Source organism: Protopterus annectens, chromosome 12.part0, assembly GCF_019279795.1.
Source record: "Protopterus annectens isolate FY-2018-M chromosome 12.part0, PAN1.0, whole genome shotgun sequence".
Lineage (NCBI taxonomy): Eukaryota > Metazoa > Chordata > Ceratodontiformes > Protopteridae > Protopterus > Protopterus annectens.
In genome coordinates this window covers 94,043,193-94,067,192 of record NC_056746.1, presented here as the reverse complement: position 1 = coordinate 94,067,192, position 24,000 = coordinate 94,043,193, and the positions used below count along the sequence as shown (strand labels likewise).

Below are 24,000 nucleotides of genomic sequence, written 5' to 3'. Positions count from 1 at the left end.
AATCAAATTGTTAATCGCTATGTAATCCAATGTAACCACAGTCTGTTTATTTTAACTGTGGAGTTTTTCTCCCCGGGCCTCCGCTGAAAATGGACCTACGTCCAGTCGGACACTCCCGGTCAACAAATGTAAATAAATAAAATAAATAAATAAATAAAATTAGATAAAGCATCTTGCTTGCTTTATGTATGTGTATAATCTATTTACTTTTACTGTGCCATTCCGAATTGTTTTTGTAGTAGTGTATGTGTGTGTTTGTGTATTTGCATGTGCACATGTAGGTGTGTGTTTTCATGTGCGTGTGCTCATGTGCATGTGTGCACATCTGCATGTGCCTGTATGTGTCAGTATGTGTGTGTGTGTATGTGTGTGTGTGTGTGTGTGTGTGTGTGTGTGTGTGTGTGTGTGTGTGTGTGTGTGTGTGTGTGTGTGTGTGTGTGTGTGTGTGTGTGTGTGTGTGTGTGCATTTGTCTGTATTCATGTGCATGTGCTCATGTGCATGTGTCTGCACATCTGCATGTGACGGTGTGTGTGTGTGTGTGTGTGTGTGTGTGTGTGTGTGTGTGTGTGTGTGTGTGTGTGTGTGCTCATGTGCATGTGTGCATGTTTGTGTGTGTGTGTGTGTGTGTGTGTGTGTGAGTGTGCTGTGTGTGAATGGGTGTGCATGCTTATGTGCATGTGTCTTCATCTGCATGTGTCTGTGTGTGTGTGTGTGTGTGTGTGTGTACGTGTGCATTTGTCTGTATTCATGTGCATGTGTGTGCACATCTGCATGTGACTGTGCCTGTGTGTGCTGTGTTTGTGTGTATTTGTGTGTGCATGTATGTGTGTGTGTGTGTGTGTGTGTGTGTGTGTGTATGTGCGTGTGTGTGTGTGTGTGTGTGTGTGTGTGTGTGTGTGTGTGTGTGTGTGTGTGTGTGTGTAAACTCACTCATAGTGGTTGCAGGGTCTTGCCCTCTACAAAAAAGATATTTTTATTATTTCATTTTTGTATTTTAAGAGTTGCACATTCTTAGTATTCATTCATTTGTAACTCAACCAAACATGAAAAAAAACATTATTTAGATTAGTCACTAGTGCCATGTGATAGTTGGGCTTTGTAGCATTGGTGGTATAGTGGTGAGCATAGCTGTCTTCCAAGCAGTTGACCTGGGTTCGATTCCCAGCCAATGCAAGAAATCTGTGCATTTCTACCTATGAACCTATAGGAAATACACCCTGGGGATCACTTCTGTGGCTCTGCTAGACAGGGACACAGGAAAATAACTTTCTTGGGTGGTGTAAGCCAGGGAACCTTGTTGGCTAGGCTTACTTAGGCCCTTGGGCTGATAGCCTAGTACCTACCTATGAACCTATGTAGCATTAATATCTTGGCTGCTGTTAATGTGTAGTAGCATTATACAGATTATACTTCAGCTGTTTGAGACAATGCTGTTGAGATGCTAATTATCTCAGTGAGGGAAGAGAATAATTCTGCTTTTAAATCTGCACTATTGCTGGGCTGATTTATATTCGAGTCATATCATTGCATTTGCCAAACTGTCACGTAATGATGTCAAAGACAAGATGTGATTGGGAATAACTGTGTGCCATGTGCCCAGTTCATTTGCTCAGCTAATTATATTTGCATGTTCGTACATGAATTTGCAAGATTTTTTGTTTGAATACTTGTTTATGCATATGGATATGTGTGTGTTCCATGTGTCTTTATAATGTCACACCCATCTCCAAAGTCACTTTACAACTGGCATAAATGCCGTTATAGTAGACACTAAAATAATACAGAAACATATTGCATAATAGCTTTAAAATCCTGCAGGTTCATTTATAATATCATGTTGCCAGTAGAAGCAGGTGAAAGACAACCACTGGCTTTCAGACTTTCAGTTTCCTATTAAGCATTTGATTAATAAGCACATGAGACAAACAAATGTGAGTTTTTGAGTGTGATGTGACAACTTATATAACTATTATTTAGTAGTTTTAACAGTATATCAGTCATCTCAGGTGTAAGACAATCTGCACACATCAGGCTAAACTCTATTATGATCAGTAAGTTTACCTTATTACCAACCACTAACAAGAGGTGCCTGTTACACTTGTAGGATGAGAGGAATTGTTCCAGTTAAGTAACAGTGAGTTCCTCTATACACCAAGGCAATGAACCCCAACTCTGTAGGATGAAGTGTATTACTGTTTCACAGCAATAATCTCATGTGTTATAGAGTCTAAAACCATCCTACTGCCCTGAACAGATGACCAGTCACATGCAATGCAGAATATAGTGCCCACAACTCACAAGACTATGGAGATACCAGGGCTGAGTACAGCTAGAAGGCATGTTAGATCATTTATGTGACATCACACATAGAATTTCTGAAATGGTGCCAGGGTATGCAGCCATGAACAGGCACTACGGAAGACTGTTTTCCTTCAAGAGTGCTGTAAATAAAGAATGAGTCTACTGCCAAACAAGCAATAGAAACAAATCAACCTTGATAAATGGATCCTTGGTGGTGAGCCCTGTATACCTGGGGAAAAGTTGCTTGTCATGTTTGAGGATGAAAGGTATTAAGAGGTGACAAAATCCCAATGACAACAGAATACAGGTGAGCAAAATGCATTTAATGTTGTCAACAGAGTAAATGGCTGCCATAACATTCTGTATACTGCAAAGATGAACTGGTCTAAATTATCCCTTCTATAGTAAGTTGATGTTACCAGCTAGTATCATTTTATTGCTTTCTGCCTTTCATACTAGACAAACAAGGTGTGACTGAAGTGCAAAACAAAGTGACACCATGGGTACTGTGTTCAGTTGATGAGCCCCTTTCCACATAAAAGACCGGACCTCAGTTTGCAATAAATCCACTGTACCAGATTCAGAGCATTAGTCCTTTTTTATTTATATTTATTTTTCATATTTATAATTACATTTGCCATTTTGATCCTTCCACTAAGCATTGTACATGCTTTTTCTTTTCCCACTAACACATTTCCTGCTTCAGTACTGGTACTCCTGTATTTGAAAGTTATGGTGTCATGAAATTAATATGAAAGAAAGGCAGAAACAGTGTGCACATCATGTGAATGGCTAGATAACATCATGCTGCATAGCACAGGCATTAGGGATTTGCTAAACATTCTTCCATATAAAATGTACCGTCTCTCTACTTACCTTCATTCTCTGGTTTCTGGCTTGACTTCTGCCGGGTACTAACAACGTAGTAGTCACAGTGGTAGGCAAACGAACAGACACCCTATGTTGCCCTCAGCAGTTCACCAATTTCCTTGTTACCTCTTCCTTTAAAAGTTCATATCTCCATTGGTATTTTAGACTGGTGTTGCTACCAGTAATTTTTGTGAAACCAACTTATACGCTAAGTCACAACCAGTGATGGTGAATGATAATCGCCAACATATATTCAAGCCTGGCACTGTTACCTGACCCCTTGTCTGATCTGTGTTGTGAGTGAGCTTTCTGCCTATTTAATACTTAAGTCTCCATGGCTGGAGACAATATTTGAACCCAGTACATTTCCAGAACAAGCAAAGAGGTAATACTGGTACTGTTTTGTTTATCCTGTGAGGATCACAAATTTTACTTGCACCAAACTTTGTGCCAGACTGAACCTACAGTTAGCAAAATATTTTTAATACAAACTCAATACCTGACAAAGCTTCAGAAGAATGGTTGTTAGGTAGCTATTTTGAAAACCAGTAAGCAATGGCATTGTTACTACAACCACAAACTGAATTTAATATTTTATTTATTCTTTATGAATAGTGTATATCAGTATCAAATATATATGGATTTATGATATTTCATATAAATGTCATAAATCCAAATCGCAAAAATCTAGTATTCAAAATGCAAAACATTGTAAAAATATCTTTTTTGTAGGGGGGCAAGCACCAGCAACAGGTCAAGCACAACCTACAATCAGCAGCGGGTCTGTATTATGAAGTCAACATGCCGTAACATCGAACACCTGAACGCTGACAAGTATTCAGTGAAATTCACTTCCTGATTCGCTGAATACTTGGGCAAATAAATACTTGCCCTGCAACACAACGGAACTAATTCTAACTAAACCAAACCCACCCATGTGGGGGGCTGCGCCTTCCAATACCCCGATGTAGGGGACTGTGCCTCCACCCCCCTTAACTAAATATGCCAACTCCGAGATCGCACTACAGTGAAGAAAAGGGTAACATTCTGTAGTTAGCCAACTACATCTTTGCCCAAGTATTCAACTAATGGCGGAAGTGAATTAAACTGAATACTTGTCGGCATTGAGGTGTTCGATGTTACAGCATTTTGACGCCATAATATAGACCCTCAGGAGCTGATCAAAAAACACAAAATAAAAAAATTGTTTTAATGCAGTGGGGCAACCTCCCTGCACTCCCACACCTGCTGCTAATTATATAATTATATATTCCAGCTCTGAGATTGCAGTACAGTGGAGAAAGGACAAATTCCCCGATCCCCACTCTACTGCTCTCTCAATCAGAACAACTGCCAGCGTGTTTGGTTAGGTGTACCCATGATTTTCATTGAGTTATAATTCCACTAAACTGCAACTTGATAAAAAAAAAACACATTGAAACATCATCAAACTTTCTGATTGCACTTATGATAATTGAGCACTACTGTGGGTCCTTTACAGCTGCAGGAGACCTGTTTAATTTTTCCTTCTCAGGGGCATTACATTTGATGGGTTTAGTTTGATGAGTGGTAAATTCAACGCTCTGTGACTTGGCAATATTTGTGCCTCCCCTCTATATTTTTATAAGCAACGTCTGAATTGTCTCTGATTCCCTTATTTTGCAGATGCTTCAGGATTTTGTCTCATATTTTTGTCCTGTGTCTGTTAAATGTTTTGATTTTCCCGGTTTGGGGTCGCCACAGCGGAACTCCGGTCTGCTAATGATTGGCAGTACATTTTCACGAATGCCGAGGTGCCAGCTCGGCATTCAACCTTTAACGAAGGCACGCCCATTTACGCATGTCTTTCGAACGCCCACCCAACCACGGGGAGGACATGCAGACTCCACACAGAAGGCACTCCCCACACTCAAGCAGAGAATTGAATGGGAGAACCTCTTGCTGTGAGGCAACAACGCTACTGCTGCACCACCGCGGAAGTTGCTTACAGTTAAACAATGTCAGTCATTAAAATTTCACGTTGATGCATAAATCTGTTATTTTATTAACTTTTAAGTGAATTAGAGTAATATTGAAAAATTGTCCCTTATTTTGGACCTTTGTTTTCCCACTATTTTTACCGTGTCCAGAATTCTTGATCAAAGAAATTGACAGATATGAATTATACATGCATATTTCTTTACATTTGACTAGTGTTGCATTAGTTAGTAACCACGTTCATGCTTGATTTTATGTGATACTTAACCCGTTTCCTTTTAATGTCGAGTCTTCATTTCTTCATTTCTTTCTCAATTTAGTTTTACATATTGTGATCTTCTGCTTAAGTCACATGTCTGTCACTGTGTCCCAGAAAATGCAGTTGTTAGTACGCACCCTGCTTTTCACAACACTAGAAACGAATGCCCATGTGTTAGATCACACTGCATGTGGTAATTATGTTTTCACAAAGCCTCGTCTTTTTCCACTTCTGAGTTTATTCGTATTCAGTGATGTGGAAACCTCTCTGGCTGACTGAATTTAGCTGCTGTTTACTTATACTATGCTTATGAGAATCAAGTTTCCGCAAGCTTGAGAAACCATGTGAATTTATGAAGCTTCTTGAAGTAAAAAACTAAGACTATAATTTATGTGACCACAAGCAAATGGTATATAACAAGTATAAGCAAAATACAAAAGAGTATTACAGTTCCAAACCTGACTTGGTGCAGAAAGGCAATGTCCTTGTTAAAATGCCCCAGGCCACATTAGAAGGTGTGTATATATACAGACATGGGATGTTGTTGTGTTTATGATATTCCTGTGGTTAACAGCAGCTTGGCAGCATATGTACATAGGTCTTCGTTATTTCTGAAATTAATGCAGCTAGAAAAACTAATCTGATGGGTGAATTTAAATTCCTTTTTAAAAGGTTTGGAATTGTTTATATATTGATATATTTATATGTGCAACAACAGTTAACTAGCAACTTTGGAAAGTTAGGAGTTGTATAAGGTAACAAAATGCTTAAATATATCTATGCTGAATTTTATAGAATGCACCTGCTATTATTATGTTATGAATCTTTAAAGTTTCAATGTGAAAAAAAAAACTTAAATCACATTTAATAAGCCATACTTTATAAATGCCTCAGAACATTATAACATGTGTGGCTACTTTATGATGTTTTTCATATGTTTTATTTTCCACATTTTGGTTGTATTCAATGGCAGGGTCTATAATTGATTGATAGATTTTCCTATTTTAAAGTAATACATGAAATGGTACAGTAATTGACATCAGCAGTGTACATATAGAATAGCTACACAATTTATTGGACACTTCTGAATGCACAGTGCAGGTTGTAATAAGTTGTTACTGTCAGGCCCCAGTGGTCTAATGGATACGGCATTGGCCTCCAGGCCAGGGAGTGTGGGTTGCAGACCCATCTGGGGTGATATAATCTTAAGGGGTTAGGGTTGGCATAATAGTTAAGGTGCTCACCTTGCAGACATAAGACACCAGGTTTGATTCTCACCTATGAAAGGGAAATTGGTTAGGCTTAAGATGGCCTGCAAGGGCAGCTAGCCTACTACTTCTTTATGAAAAGGTGGGAGGTTGGTATAATGATTAAGGTATTTACCTTACAAACAGAAAGTGCAGGGTTTGATTCTTACATGGGGTAATTGGCTGGGCTTAAAATGGTCCACAAAAGCAGTTAGCCTAGTACCAATCTATGAACCTATGAACTAAATATAAGACTCTCTAAACATGCACAAACAATAAAAATTAAAATTAATAAAATGAAATTAGTAAGTCCAAGGTGAATGTTTGTCTCAGCTAAACCGAGGAACTATCATATCTATTCCATGGTTAGAATGTAGCAGTATGCTGTGACCCCCCTCCCCTCCAACTACTGATATTATGTATGCTTTGATCACACAGCTTCTTAAATCCTTTATTTGTTGCATATTCTATTAATTTATTTGGAAACGCATTCTTTAAGCCCTACCACTCTATCAGTACATTATAATTTCCTTACGTAATCCCTATTCTCTTACATGCCATCCACAATCACATCTGCTAACCCTTCATAATGTTAATTTTACTACGGTAGATATGTCACCTGATAGTTTACTGCAGCCATAACATTTTCCCATTGTGTTTTCTCTCTTCCTGCATATACAATCCTATTTTTTTCTAGTATCTGGTAGAATTTTCTAGAAACTGAAAGTATTATTTTAAAGCCATTTTTTTAATTGTGTTTTCTTTATGTAATGCTGCATGAGTTCTTCAATATGTGTATGAAAATTTGTGTCATTTTAGTATACACAACTCTCTTATAAAGAAAAAAATAGAATAACAAAAAACAATTTATCAATATAAGACACAGAATGACTAGGATATGAAAGACTTTCTTCTTAGTCTTGGAGCTAATTTAAATGTTATAACTTTCATTTAGTTTTTGCTAAACAGTTACATAATCTAATTAGAATGTTGTATGCTGTTTGTTATGTGGTAAAGAAGTTTACTGCGCTAGAGAAAAAGAAACAGTACACTGCAAAAACATGAATACAAAAGAGGTAGGAAACCTTTAACTGCATACTGCATGTTTTAATAAGTGGTTGCTAAACATAAACTATGGTATGCATTAATAGTAGGAAGTGCATTTGATAAAATGAACTTAGAAATTGCAAGACGAGTTTCTGTTTTATAGATGAATATGCCAAAACAATTAAACCAAGGAACTATTATATCCATCACATTGTCAAAATGTAACAATATGCTACCAGGCCTTTTAACTCCCTATATTAGGGAAGCATTGGCCCCACACCCTCCTAAAAACTTCTGTTTTGCATATTCTGTTAATTAATTAGGCACTACCACACTTCCAGTGTAGCAGCACTTTATCATATCAATCTTAAAATTATCCTACTTCTTAACTGTTACCCCTGACTTCACCTGCTTTCTCCCCTATGTTGCACTTCAGTTCCTCTGAACTGCCAGCTAACAGTTTTTTTGCATGTGGAAGGATTTTCTGGAACTTTAAAATATCATACTGAGTTGTTTTATTGTGGTATTAGCTAATAGGCAAATCTGATTTTGTTTTATTTAATACTATTAAAAATTGCCCAGTTCTTCTAATTATATGTTGAAATTTATACATTTTTCAGAATACACATATCTAGTTAATAAAGAAAAGGTCAGAGTAATTTGGGGGAAAAAATATACACACATATATATATATATATATATATATATATATATATATATATATATAAAAAACAAAGGAAACTACTAGGTTCAGAATGAGTTTCTCCTTACCTTACGAGCTGATACACACTACTACAATCAGAAAGCAAGCACAACTGCTCAGTTTAGTTAAATTGTGTTTATCCTTCTCTAAGCAGTTAAGTTGTCTATGGATAATACTTTTGCTTATTATACATAAGTTGTCTATGGATAATACTTTTGTTTATGATGAATAAGTTGTCTATGGATAATACTTCTGTTTATGATGAATACGTTGTCTATGGATAATACTTTTGTTTATGAAGAATAAGTTGTCTATGGATAATGCTTTTGTTTATGCTGAATAAGTTGTCTATGGATAAACTTTTGTTTATGATGAGTAAGTTGTCTATGGATAATACTTTTGTTTATGATGAGTAAGTTGTCTATGGATAATACTTTTTTTATTATGAATAAGTTATCTATGGATAATACTGTTGTCTATTATGAATAAGTTGTCTATGGATAATACTTTTGTTTATGATGACTAAGTTGTATACAGATAATACTTTTGTTTATGATGAATAAGTTGTCTATGGATAACACTTTTGTTTATGATGACTAAGTTGTCTACAGAAAATACTTTTGTTTATGATGAATAAGTTGTCTATGGATAATACTTTTGTTTATGATGAATAAGTTGTCTATAGATAATACTTTTGTTTATGATGAATAAGTTGTCTATGGATAACACTTTTATTTATGATGAATAAGTTGTCTATGGATAACACTTTTGTTTATGATGAATATGTTGTCTATGGATAATACTTTTGTTTATGATGACTAAGTTGTATACAGATAATACTTTTGTTTATGATGAATAAGTTGTCTATGGATAATACTTTTGTTTATGATGAGTAAGTTGTCTATGGATAATACTTTTTTTATTATGAATAAGTTATCTATGGATAATACTGTTGTCTATTATGAATAAGTTGTCTATGGATAATACTTTTGTTTATGATGACTAAGTTGTATACAGATAATACTTTTGTTTATGATGAATAAGTTGTCTATGGATAACACTTTTGTTTATGATGACTAAGTTGTCTACAGAAAATACTTTTGTTTATGATGAATAAGTTGTCTATGGATAATACTTTTGTTTATGATGAATAAGTTGTCTATAGATAATACTTTTGTTTATGATGAATAAGTTGTCTATGGATAACACTTTTATTTATGATGAATAAGTTGTCTATGGATAATACTTTTGTTTATGATGAATAAGTTGTCTATGGATAATACTTTTGTTTATGATGAATAAGTTGTCTATAGATAATACTTTTGTTTATGATGAATAAGTTGTCTATGGATAACACTTTTGTTTATGATGAATAAGTTGTCTATGGATAATACTTTTGTTTATGATGAAAAGGTTGTCTATGGATAACACTTTTGTTTATGATGAATACGTTGTCTATAAATAATACTTTTGTTTATGATGAATAAGTTTTCTATGGATAACACTTTTGTTTATGATGAATACGTTGTCTATGGATAATACTTTTGTTTATGATGAATAAGTTGTCTATAGATAATACTTTTGTTTATGATGAATAAGTTGTCTATGGATAACACTTTTGTTTATGATGAATAAGTTGTCTATGGATAATACTTTTGTTTATGATGAAAAGATTGTCTATGGATAACACTTTTGTTTATGATGAATACGTTGTCTATAAATAATACTTTTGTTTATGATGAATAAGTTTTCTATGGATAACACTTTTGTTTATGATGAATACGTTGTCTATGGATAATACTTTTGTTTATGATGAATAAGTTGTCTATGGATAATACTTTTGTTTATGATGAATAAGTTGTCTATAGATAATACTTTTGTTTATGATGAATAAGTTGTCTATGGATAACACTTTTGTTTATGATGAATAAGTTGTCTATGGATACTACTTTTGTTTATGATGAATAAGTTGTCTATGGATAATACTTTTATTTATGATGAATAAGTTGTCTATGGATAACACTTTTGTTTATGATGAATATGTTGTCTATGGATAATACTTTTGTTTATGATGAATAAGTTGTCTATGGATAATACTTTTGTTTATGATGAATAAGTTGTCTATAGATAATACTTTTGTTTATGATGAATAAGTTGTCTATGGATAACACTTTTGTTTATGATGAATAAGTTGTCTATGGATAATACTTTTGTTTATGATGAAAAGGTTGTCTATGGATAACACTTTGTTTATGATGAATACGTTGTCTATAAATAATACTTTTGTTTATGATGAATAAGTTTTCTATGGATAACACTTTTGTTTATGATGAATACGTTGTCTATGGACAATACTTTTGTTTATGATGAATAAGTTGTCTATGGATAATACTTTTGTTTATGATGAATAAGTTGTCTATAGATAATACTTTGTTTATGATGAATAAGTTGTCTATGGATAACACTTTTGTTTATGATGAATAAGTTGTCTATGGATAATACTTTTGTTTATGATGAAAAGGTTGTCTATGGATAATACTTTTGTTTATGATGAATAAGTTGTCTATAAATAATACTTTTGTTTATGATGAATAAGTTGTCTATGGATAACACTTTTGTTTATGATGAATACATTGTCTATGGATAATACTTTTGTTTATGATGAATAAGTTGTCTATGGATAATACTTTTGTTTATGATGAATCGTTGATAATAGATAATACTTTTGTATATTATGAATAAGTTGTCGATGGATAATACTTTTGTATATTATGAATAAGTTGTCTATGGATAATACTTTTGTTTATGATGAATAAGTTGTCTATGGATAATACTTTTGTTTATGATGAATAAGTTGTCTATAAATAATACTTTTGTTTATGATGAATAAGTTGTCTATGGATAATACTTTTGTTTATGATGAATAAGTTGTCTATGGATAACACTTTTGTTTATGATGAATCGTTGTCTATGGATAATACTTTTGTTTATGATCAATAAGTTGTCTATGGATAATACTTTTGTTTATGATGAATAAGTTGTCTATAAATAATACTTTTGTTTATGATGAATAAGTTGTCTATGGATAATACTTTTGTATATTATGAATAAGTTGTCTATGGATAATACTTTTATTTATGAGAAATAATTTGCCTATGGATAATACTTTTGTTTATGATGAATAAGTTGTCTATAAATAATACTTTTGTTTATGATGAATAAGTTGTCTATGGATAATACTTTTGTTTATGATGAATAAGTTGTCTATGGATAACACTTTTGTTTATGATGAATACGTTGTCTATGGATAATACTTTTGTTTATGAAGAATAAGTTGTCTATGGATAATACTTTTATTTATGATGAATAAGTTGTCTATGGATAACACTTTTGTTTATGATGAATATGTTGTCTATGGATAATACTTTTGTTTATGATGACTAAGTTGTATACAGATAATACTTTTGTTTATGATGAATAAGTTGTCTATGGATAATACTTTTGTTTATGATGAGTAAGTTGTCTATGGATAATACTTTTGTTTATGATGAATAAGTTGTCTATGGATAACACTTTTGTTTATGATGAATACGTTGTCTATGGATAATACTTTTGTTTATGATGAATAAGTTGTCTATGGATAATACTTTTGTTTATGATGAATAAGTTGTCTATAGATAATACTTTTGTTTATGATGAATAAGTTGTCTATGGATAACACTTTTGTTTATGATGAATAAGTTGTCTATGGATACTACTTTTGTTTATGATGAATAAGTTGTCTATGGATAATACTTTTATTTATGATGAATAAGTTGTCTATGGATAACACTTTTGTTTATGATGAATATGTTGTCTATGGATAATACTTTTGTTTATGATGAATAAGTTGTCTATGGATAATACTTTTGTTTATGATGAATAAGTTGTCTATAGATAATACTTTTGTTTATGATGAATAAGTTGTCTATGGATAACACTTTTGTTTATGATGAATAAGTTGTCTATGGATAATACTTTTGTTTATGATGAAAAGGTTGTCTATGGATAACACTTTGTTTATGATGAATCGTTGTCTATAAATAATACTTTTGTTTATGATGAATAAGTTTTCTATGGATAACACTTTTGTTTATGATGAATACGTTGTCTATGGACAATACTTTTGTTTATGATGAATAAGTTGTCTATGGATAATACTTTTGTTTATGATGAATAAGTTGTCTATAGATAATACTTTGTTTATGATGAATAAGTTGTCTATGGATAACACTTTTGTTTATGATGAATAAGTTGTCTATGGATAATACTTTTGTTTATGATGAAAAGGTTGTCTATGGATAATACTTTTGTTTATGATGAATAAGTTGTCTATAAATAATACTTTTGTTTATGATGAATAAGTTGTCTATGGATAACACTTTTGTTTATGATGAATACATTGTCTATGGATAATACTTTTGTTTATGATGAATAAGTTGTCTATGGATAATACTTTTGTTTATGATGAATACGTTGATAATAGATAATACTTTTGTATATTATGAATAAGTTGTCGATGGATAATACTTTTGTATATTATGAATAAGTTGTCTATGGATAATACTTTTGTTTATGATGAATAAGTTGTCTATGGATAATACTTTTGTTTATGATGAATAAGTTGTCTATAAATAATACTTTTGTTTATGATGAATAAGTTGTCTATGGATAATACTTTTGTTTATGATGAATAAGTTGTCTATGGATAACACTTTTGTTTATGACGAATACGTTGTCTATGGATAATACTTTTGTTTATGATCAATAAGTTGTCTATGGATAATACTTTTGTTTATGATGAATAAGTTGTCTATAAATAATACTTTTGTTTATGATGAATAAGTTGTCTATGGATAATACTTTTGTATATTATGAATAAGTTGTCTATGGATAATACTTTTATTTATGAGAAATAATTTGCCTATGGATAATACTTTTGTTTATGATGAATAAGTTGTCTATAAATAATACTTTTGTTTATGATGAATAAGTTGTCTATGGATAATACTTTTGTTTATGATGAATAAGTTGTCTATGGATAACACTTTTGTTTATGATGAATACGTTGTCTATGGATAATACTTTTGTTTATGAAGAATAAGTTGTCTATGGATAATACTTTTGTTTATGATGAATAAGTTGTCTATGGATAACACTTTTATTTATGATGAATATGTTGTCTATGGATAATACTTTTGTTTATGATGAATAAGTTGTCTATGGATAATACTTTTGTTTATGATGAATAAGTTGTCTATAGATAATACTTTTGTTTATGATGAATAAGTTGTCTATGGATAACACTTTTGTTTATGATGAATAAGTTGTCTATGGATAATACTTTTGTTTATGATGAAAAGGTTGTCTATGGATAACACTTTTGTTTATGATGAGTACGTTGTCTATAAATAATACTTTTGTTTATGATGAATAAGTTTTCTATGGATAACACTTTTGTTTATGATGAATACGTTGTCTATGGATAATACTTTTGTTTATGATGAATAAGTTGTCTATGGATAATACTTTTGTTTATGATGAATAAGTTGTCTATAGATAATACTTTTGTTTATGATGAATAAGTTGTCTATGGATAACACTTTTGTTTAAGATGAATAAGTTGTCTATGGATAATACTTTTGTTTATGATGAAAAGGTTGTCTATGGATAATACTTTTGTTTTTGATGAATAAGTTGTCTATAAATAATACTTTTGTTTATGATGAATAAGTTGTCTATGGATAACACTTTTGTTTATGATGAATACTTTGTCTATGGATAATACTTTTGTTTATGATGAATAAGTTGTCTATGGATAATACTTTTGTTTATGATGAATACGTTGATAATAGATAATACTTTTGTATATTATGAATAAGTTGTCGATGGATAATACTTTTGTATATTATGAATAAGTTGTCTATGGATAATACTTTTGTTTATGATGAATAAGTTGTCTATGGATAATACTTTTGTTTATGATGAAAAGGTTGTCTATGGATAATACTTTTGTTTATGATGAATAAGTTGTCTATAAATAATACTTTTGTTTATGATGAATAAGTTGTCTATGGATAACACTTTTGTTTATGATGAATACGTTGTCTATGGATAATACTTTTGTTTATGATGAATAAGTTGTCTATGGATAATACTTTTGTTTATGATGAATACGTTGATAATAGATAATACTTTTGTATATTATGAATAAGTTGTCGATGGATAATACTTTTGTATATTATGAATAAGTTGTCTATGGATAATACTTTTGTTTATGATGAATAAGTTGTCTATGGATAATACTTTTGTTTATGATGAATAAGTTGTCTATAAATAATACTTTTGTTTATGATGAATAAGTTGTCTATGGATAATACTTTTGTTTATGATGAATAAGTTGTCTATGGATAACACTTTTGTTTATGATGAATACGTTGTCTATGGATAATACTTTTGTTTATGATGAATAAGTTGTCTATGGATAATACTTTTGTTTATGATGAATAAGTTGTCTATAAATAATACTTTTGTTTATGATGAATAAGTTGTCTATGGATAATACTTTTGTATATTATGAATAAGTTGTCTATGGATAATACTTTTGTTTATGAGAAATAAGTTGCCTATGGATAGTACTTTTGTTTATGATGAATAAGTTGTCTATAAATAATACTTTTGTTTATGATGAATAAGTTGTCTATGGATAATACTTTTGTTTATGATGAATAAGTTGTCTATGGATAACACTTTTGTTTATGATGAATACGTTGTCTATGGATAATACTTTTGTTTATGAAGAATAAGTTGTCTATGGATAATACTTTTGTTTATGATGAATAAGTTGTCTATGGATAGTACTTTTGTTTATGAAGAATAAGTTGTCTATAGATAATACTTTTGTTTATGATGAATACGTTGTCTATGGATAATACTTTTGTTTATGATGAATAAGTTGTTGATGGATAATACTTTTGTTTATGATGAATACGTTGTCTATGGATAAAACTTTTGTTTATGATGAATACGTTGTCTATGGATAATACTTTTGTTTATGATGAATAAGTTGTCTATGGATAATACTTTTGTTTATGAAGAATACGTTGTCTATGGATAATACTTTTGTTTATGATGAATAAGTTGTTGATGGATAATACTTTTGTTTATGATGAATACGTTGTCTATGGATAATACTTTTGTTTATGATGAATACGTTGTCTATGGATAATACTTTTGTTTATGATGAATACGTTGTCTATGGATAATACTTTTGTTTATGATGAATAAGTTGTTGATGGATAATACTTTTGTTTATGATGAATACGTTGTCTATGGATAATACTTTTGTTTATGATGAATACGTTGTCTATGGATAATACTTTTGTTTATGATGAATACGTTGTCTATGGATAATACTTTTGTTTATGATGAATATGTTGTCTATGGATAATACTTTTGTTTATGATGAATAAGTTGTTGATGGATAATACTTTTGTTTATGATGAATACGTTGTCTATGGATAATACTTTTGTTTATGATGAATAAGTTGTTGATGGATGATACTTTTGTTTATGATGAATACGTTGTCTATGGATAAAACTTTTGTTTATGATGAATATGTTGTCTATGGATAATACTTTTGTTTATGATGAATAAGTTGTCTATGGATAATACTTTTGTTTATGAAGAATAAGTTGTCTATGGATAATACTTTTGTTTATGATGAATACGTTGTCTATGGATAATACTTTTGTTTATGATGAATAAGTTGTCTATGGAGAATACTTTTGTTTGTAATGAAAAAGTAGTCTATGGATAATACTTTTGTTTATGATGAGAAAGTTGTCTATGGAAAATATTTTTGTTTATAATGAATACGTTGTCTATGGAAAATAATTTCATTTATGAAGAATAAGTTGCCTATGGATAATAATTTTTATGATGAATAAGTTGTGTATGGATAATACATTTGTTTATTATGAATAAGTTGTCTATGGATAATACTTTTGTTTATGATGAGTAAGTTGTCAACAGATGATACTTTTGTTTATGATGAATAAGTTGTCTATGGATAATGCTTTTGTTTATGATGAAGAAGTTGTCGGTAAATAATACTTTTGTTTATGAAGAATTCGTTGTCTATGGATAATACTTTTGTTTATGATGAATAAGTTGTCTATGGATAATACTTTTGTTTATGATGAATAAGTTGTCTATGGATAATACTTTTGTTTATGTTGAAAAAGTAGTCTATGGATAATACTTTTGTTTATGGTAAATAAGTTGTCTATGGATAATACTTTTATTTATGATGAATAACTTGTCTATGGATAATAGTTTTGTTTATGATTAATAAGTTGTCTATGGATAATACTTTTGTTTATGATGAGTAGGTTGTCTATGGATAATACTTTTGTTTATGATGAATAAATCGCCTATAGATAATACTTTTGTTTATTATGAATAAGTTGTCTTTGGATAATACTTTTGTTTATGATGAATAAGTTGTCTATGGATAATACTTTTGTTTATGATGAATAAGTTGTCTATGGATAATACTTTTGTTTATGATGAATAAGTTGTTTACGGATAATACTTTTGTTTATGATGAATACGTTGTCTATAGATAATACTTTTGTATATTATGAATAAGTTGTCTATGGATAATACTTTTGTATATTATGAATAAGTTGTCTATGGATAATACTTTTGTTTATGAGAATTAAGTTGTCTATGGATAATACTTTTGTTTATGATGAATAAGTTGTCTATAAATAATACTTTTGTTTATGATGAATAAGTTGTCTATGGATAATACTTTTGTTTATGATGAATAAGTTGTCTATGGATAACACTTTTGTTTATGATGAATACGTTGTCTATGGATAATACTTTTGTTTATGAAGAATAAGTTGTCTATGGATAATACTTTTGTTTATGATGAATAAGTTGTCTATGGATAGTACTTTTGTTTATGAAGAATAAGTTGTCTATAGATAATACTTTTGTTTATGATGAATACGTTGTCTATGGATAATACTTTTGTTTATGATGAATAAGTTGTTGATGGATAATACTTTTGTTTATGATGAATACGTTGTCTATGGATAAAAATTTTGTTTATGATGAATACGTTGTCTATGGATAATACTTTTGTTTATGATGAATAAGTTGTCTATGGATAATACTTTTGTTTATGAAGAATAAGTTGTCTATGGATAATACTTTTGTTTATGATGAATACGTTTTCTATGGATAATACTTTTGTTTATGATGAATAAGTTGTCTATGGAGAATACTTTTGTTTATAATGAAAAAGTAGTCTATGGATAATACTTTTGTTTATGATGAGAAAATTGTCTATGGAAAATATTTTTGTTTATAATGAATACGTTGTCTATGGAAAATAATTTCATTTATGAAGAATAAGTTGTCTATGGATAATAATTTTTATGATGAATAAGTTGTCTATGGATAATACTTTTGTTTATTTTGAATAAGTTGTCTATGGATAATACTTTTGTTTATGATGAGTAAGTTGTCAACAAATGATACTTTTGTTTATGATGAATAAGTTTATCATGAATAAGTTGTCTATGGTTAATACTTTTGTTTATGATGAATAAGTTGTCTATGGATAATATTTTTGTTTATGGTGAATAAGTTGTCTATGGATAATACTTTTGTTTATGATGAGTAAGTTGTCCATGTATAATACTTTTGTTTATGAAGAATAAGTTGTCTATGGATAATACTTTTGTTTATGATGAATAAGTTGTCTATTGATAATACTTTTGTTTATGATGAATAAGTTGTCTATGGTTAATACTTTTGTTTATGATGAATAAGTTGTCTATGGTTAATACTTTTGTTTATGATGAAAAAGTTGTCTATGAATAATAGTTTTGTTTATGATGAAAAAGTAGTCTATGGATAATACCTTTGTTTATGATGAATAAGTTGTCTTTGGATAATATTTTTGTTTATGATGAATAAGTTGTCTATGGATAATATTTTTGTTTATGATGAGTAAGTTGTCTATGGATAATAATTTTGTTTATGATGAATAAGTCATCTATGGATAATACTTTTGTTTATGATGAATAAGTTGCTTATGGATACTACTTTTGTTTATGATGAATACGTTGTCTATGGATAATACTTTTTTTATGAAGAATACGTTGCCTGTGGATAATACTTTTTTATGATGAATAAGTTGTCTATGGATAATACTTTTGTTTATGAAGAATAAGTTGTCTATGGATAATACTTTTGTTTATGATGAATAAGTTGTCTATGGATAATACTTTTGTTTATGATGAATAAGTTGTCTATGGATAATACTTTTGTTTATGAAGAATAAGTTGTCTATGGATAATACTTTTGTTTATTATGAATAAGTTATCTATAGATAATACTTTTGTTTATGATGAATAAGTTGTCTATGGATAATACTTTTTTATTATGAATAAGTTATCTATGGATAATACTTTTGTTTATTATAAACAATTTGTTTATTGATAATACTTTTGTTTATGATGAATAAGTTGTCTATGGATAATAGTTCTGTTTATGATGAATAAGTTGTCTATGGATAATACTTTTCTTTATGATGAATAAGTTGAATATGGATAATACTTTTTTTGTTTATGATGAAGAAGTTGTTATTGGATAATACTTTTGTTTATGATGAATAAGTTGCCTATGGATAATGCTTTTGTTTATTATGAACAAGTTGTCTATGAATAATACTTTTGTTTATGATGAATAAGTTGTCTATGGATAATAGTTCTGTTTATGATGAATAAGTTGTCTATGGATAATACTTTCGTTTATAATGAATAAGTTGTCTAATGTTAATACATTTGTTTATGGTGAATAAGTTGTCTATGGATAATTGTTCTGTTTATGGTGAATAAGTTGTCTATGGATAATTGTTCTGTTTATGATGAATAAGTTGTCTATCAATAATACTTTTGTTTATCATGAATAAGTTGTCTATCAATAATACTTTTGTTTATCATGAATAAGTTGTCTATGGATAATATTTTTGTTTATGGTGAATAAGTTGTCTATGGATAATACTTTTGTTTATGGTAAATAAGTTGTCTATGGATAATACTTTTGTTTATGATGAATAAGTTGTCTATGGATAATACTTTTGTTTATGATGAATAAGTTGTCTATGGATAATACTTTTGTTTATGCTGAATACCCCCATTCCCTTGTTTGTCATCCATGATCCCACCTGGCATCCTCTGCAGGGGAGCTTGACCACCTGCAAAAATGTGAAGTTCAGTGTTGTGCAGTACATTCATACTGTTGAAAAACAGAACTTAAATTATGTTGTAAAAGGTGCAGGGGAAACCGTATGTCATATAATGCCAAATTCAAATACATGACATTTGACATACTGACCTACTTATTCTGCCGTCGTCGGCGATGTGATTTGCTCATATGAATGAATTACTTTCTGTAATTCGCGATTTTCATAGTAATTATATTTATATATATATATATATATATATATATATATATATATATATATTGGTGTTTCTTGAAGAGTTTACTGTGCAGTAGCTGAAGTAACACTGTACTTCAGGTATACATTACAGGAACATGAACTTAGGATTTTAAAAATACAGTGCACATATTAGGAACACAGATAGAGCTTTCAGATACAGAGCAAGAGAACTTACACATTGCAGAAATGTAACAAACAGTTATCCAAAAAGCAGACATCAAGGAAGTGGCTATTGGTTCACTGTCTAACCCTTCTTCCCCTAAGTTACGTCTCTTAAAGTTTAGTTCTTCTTAAATGAAACTATTGCAAGTTCATTTTTCACTCTGCTGATGTTTTCATCCTTACAGGCTGTTTCTCTTTTGCTTGTGATTGTGTGACCCCTAAATTAATATATTTAAGTAAAGAGAGTGTAGGAGATAAAGTCTGCACAAGGGTAAGAAAACTGAAAAGACCACCCCAATGAACAGGCAGACAGACACACAGACACACACACACATATATATATATATATATATATATATATATATAAAATATATTCAGAATGTGAAATGCTCTGTATGTTGACACACATAATATTGATGGAAGAAGATTGAATCACAGAATGTCAACATGAATCACAGAATGTCAACACCAAACAAAAATAAAGAAGTGTAACAGGTGTTAGGCAGGGGACAAACCCACTGCATCCCCAATGTGGTGGTCTCCCTCACCCCCTGCTGTGTTTATATCTATATCTGTATTTTTATATATAGATATAGATATATATATATACACACACGCGTGCCTGTGTTTGATATATATATATATATATATATATATATATATATATATATATATTTATATGGATCTTGGACTATTGCTCAAAATCACGTTTACTCAAAAAGTAAACAGCCAAGCACACTTTCACGAAAGTGCATTTCTACCTTAAATGCACTTTCGCTAAAGAGAAAAAAAACCCATAAAAACAAAAAAAATAAAATAACAGTTATCGCATTTATGCAGGGGGGGGGGCACTCCAGGTAAGTAACTGCTTGTCTACCCTGTTGAACTTTGCCCCTTACCCCCACGGTAGTATGATCTCAGAGTTGGTATATTTAGTTAGGGGAGGTGTAGGGGGCATTGGGGTTATGGGGGGGGTGAAGTCCACTACATGGGTGGGTTTGCTTACCTTCGGTTTTATTTTTTTTTTCAGGATGGCCATGCAGTTACTATCCTTGAGTAGAAATTCGGTGTTCCTGGACATTGGTGTTGTGCGGTCACCGGCCTTTTTATCTCAGTGATATGAATTAAATGTTGTTTAGTGTGTGTGTGTGTGTGTGTGTGTGTGTGTGTGTGTGTGTGTGTGTGTGTGTGTGTATTTGTGGATTTTTCACTTAGAGTAAGAATTAGGTAAGGGGGTAGATGTAGTGATTTGTGTGAGTGTGTGTGTGTGTGTGTGTGTGTGTGTGTGTGTGTGTGTGTGTGTGTGTGTGTGTGTGAGAGAGTGTCTGAGCCACTGTTAGGGAAAGGTGTTTTGCTAAGGGTTAAGTGTCATGGCAGGGTCAGGGTTAGCACGCATGAGTAAGGTGAGGAAAGGTAGAAATACACAGAGAACAGGAGGGAAACCTCACAACTTGTGGTTTAAAAATTTGAAGCACTTGGATTCATGGCTATTGCAATACAAATAATGTCAGCTCAGACTGAAAGTGTAGCATCCCCTAAGATGATACTCATTCAGAGGATTACAAAATCTAAAGGAACCACCTGAAACATTGACCCACAAGCAGAATTAGATGGAGTAGACCAGGGTATGCTGAGGATGACGCCTTATGTTAAAAGCTAGTGTTTTAGCAGAACCATCTGGAATGGTAGGTTGTGTTAGTGTTTCTCAAATGTGCAAATCTTCCAAGATCCAACTTAAATTGTAGCACACAGTTTGATCTGGGTGACACAGGAACTGCATATCAGGCAGACGGCGGACTATTACATGATTTCAGATGAGCATTCAGTTCTGTGACATACAGTCATATTCTGGCAACACAAAATATTGTATTATTCACAAAATATTCCCTAATGCGAAGCACTGACTTCTTACATTGGTTTAACGATATCCAGCAGACTTTGAGTCACAAACTTAGTTTCCACCTTAATATTAGTTTCTGCAGCTAGTTACCCCTAAACAAAGTTGCTCTTTTTTACTAAAACTGATGGCTGCCAGTCTTGTTTTTCATACTATACTGTAGCCATTAGTTTACCCACCACAGACAAACTCTCACCTGAGCAGGTTTCAAGCTTCAGAGCAGACTTTGTCATCATTTTTAACAGTGAGTGAAACATTCATTCAGGCCCAACAGACACTGTTCTATCTGCACCCATTTCCAGACCTACTTTTATGTCATTTATAACATTGATAGCTAAAGTAAATGGATTTTTCCATCCATAATGTTATGTATTTAATATTATTAATGTCCTAATGTATTTTTATTTTTTATATCTATAAACATCCATAGAATTTGTATCAAAGTTACTGAACCACATACCTTGATATCACAGTATCACCCCAATATTCTTGCCATTACAGAAACTGGGCTTAAGCCTAACATTAAAGATTCTTAATTACTCACTCCAGGCTATGGTATTATCAGAGCTGATATGCCTGACAAGAAAGTAGATGGATAGCTTTAATTTATCCAAGTTCAAACAATCTCTCTCCCTATTCATACAACATCTCAAAATTCCAAAATGCCAAACTACTTGTATCTCTGCTAAGGCTTAATGATAAAACAAACAAAACAAAAAACTGCTTTAGTCTATATCCCACCTGGAAATTTTATAATAATTTTAGAAGAAATCCTGTTTTGGGCAACTAATAATATAACCTATGAAAAAAATCATTCTAGGAGATGAAAATATTGAATAGTAAAACCTTGCCTCAGTTTCCCTCATTTAGTATAAATCTTTATCGGTGCACACAACTTATCAAAACACTCACTTTATTTAATGATACCAACAGTAAAGGTGTAATTCTAGACTATATACTGGTTCCTGACCCAAGTAAAATTACAACCTCTGGAACCTATCCAAACTCACTTAATAACCCCTTTCCAGCCTATACTCATAGAAATACCACACACAAACCTAACACTTAAAAATTTAAAATGACCCGAAACCTTTCTAAATTCAATAAAGATTTCATCAATAAATTGAAAGCCTTTAATTTGTCTGCCCTAAAAACTCTTCCACTTGACCAGACAATCATTACTTTTAATACCACCTTATTCTTAAAAGCTTTAAACAACTGTGTCCACTCTGCAAAAAAAAGAGTGAAAATTAACCATGTACCATGGCTCACTACCCGGAGAAAAGAGAGCAATGTTTAATAGGGACAAAGCTTGGGAAGACTAGTTTAACTTATAACTTCCTTTAACCTGTGGCTTTATAAAGAACTGTGCAATCTGAGTAAAATCATGTTAACTGAAATAAAAACAATATTATAGCCATCTATAACTCCAACACAAAAATAAAATAGTGTGGGAAGAAATTGCCAGGGAATTGTTATGGCTAGGCTTGTATAGGGCCTAGGGCCGATAGCCTAGTACCAACCTATGAACCTATGAATCTACACACACACACACACACACACACACACACACACACACACACACATATATATATATTATATATATATATATATATATATATATATATATATATATATACACACACACACACACACACACACACATATATATATTATATATATATATATATACACACACACACACACACACACACACACACACACACACACACACACCAACATACACAGACACGCATATATATATATATATATGTATATATATATATATATATATATATATATATATATTTATATATCTATATAAAAATCCACAAAGAAATGGTGAAGCAACCAACCAAGGCACAGAATGTCCTAGTTTAAACACAGTCCAAGGATAAATAAAAGGTAGGTAAAATCCAAGGTAAATTTATTCACTCAGGTAAGCGCTTTCATGATACACATATCACTTCTT

The 24,000-nt window shown here is 31.1% G+C and overlaps 1 protein-coding gene and 1 non-coding gene across 2 annotated transcripts in view; both read left to right on the top strand.

Annotated features, from left to right (window-relative positions):
• Positions 1 to 24,000, top strand: part of HS3ST6 (heparan sulfate-glucosamine 3-sulfotransferase 6) — a 615,609-nt gene that overhangs the window by 91,699 nt on the left and 499,910 nt on the right. The window lies entirely within an intron of this gene.
• On the top strand, positions 1,103 to 1,174 carry TRNAG-UCC. Its single transcript has one exon. It is a non-coding gene; the product is annotated as a tRNA-Gly (tRNA).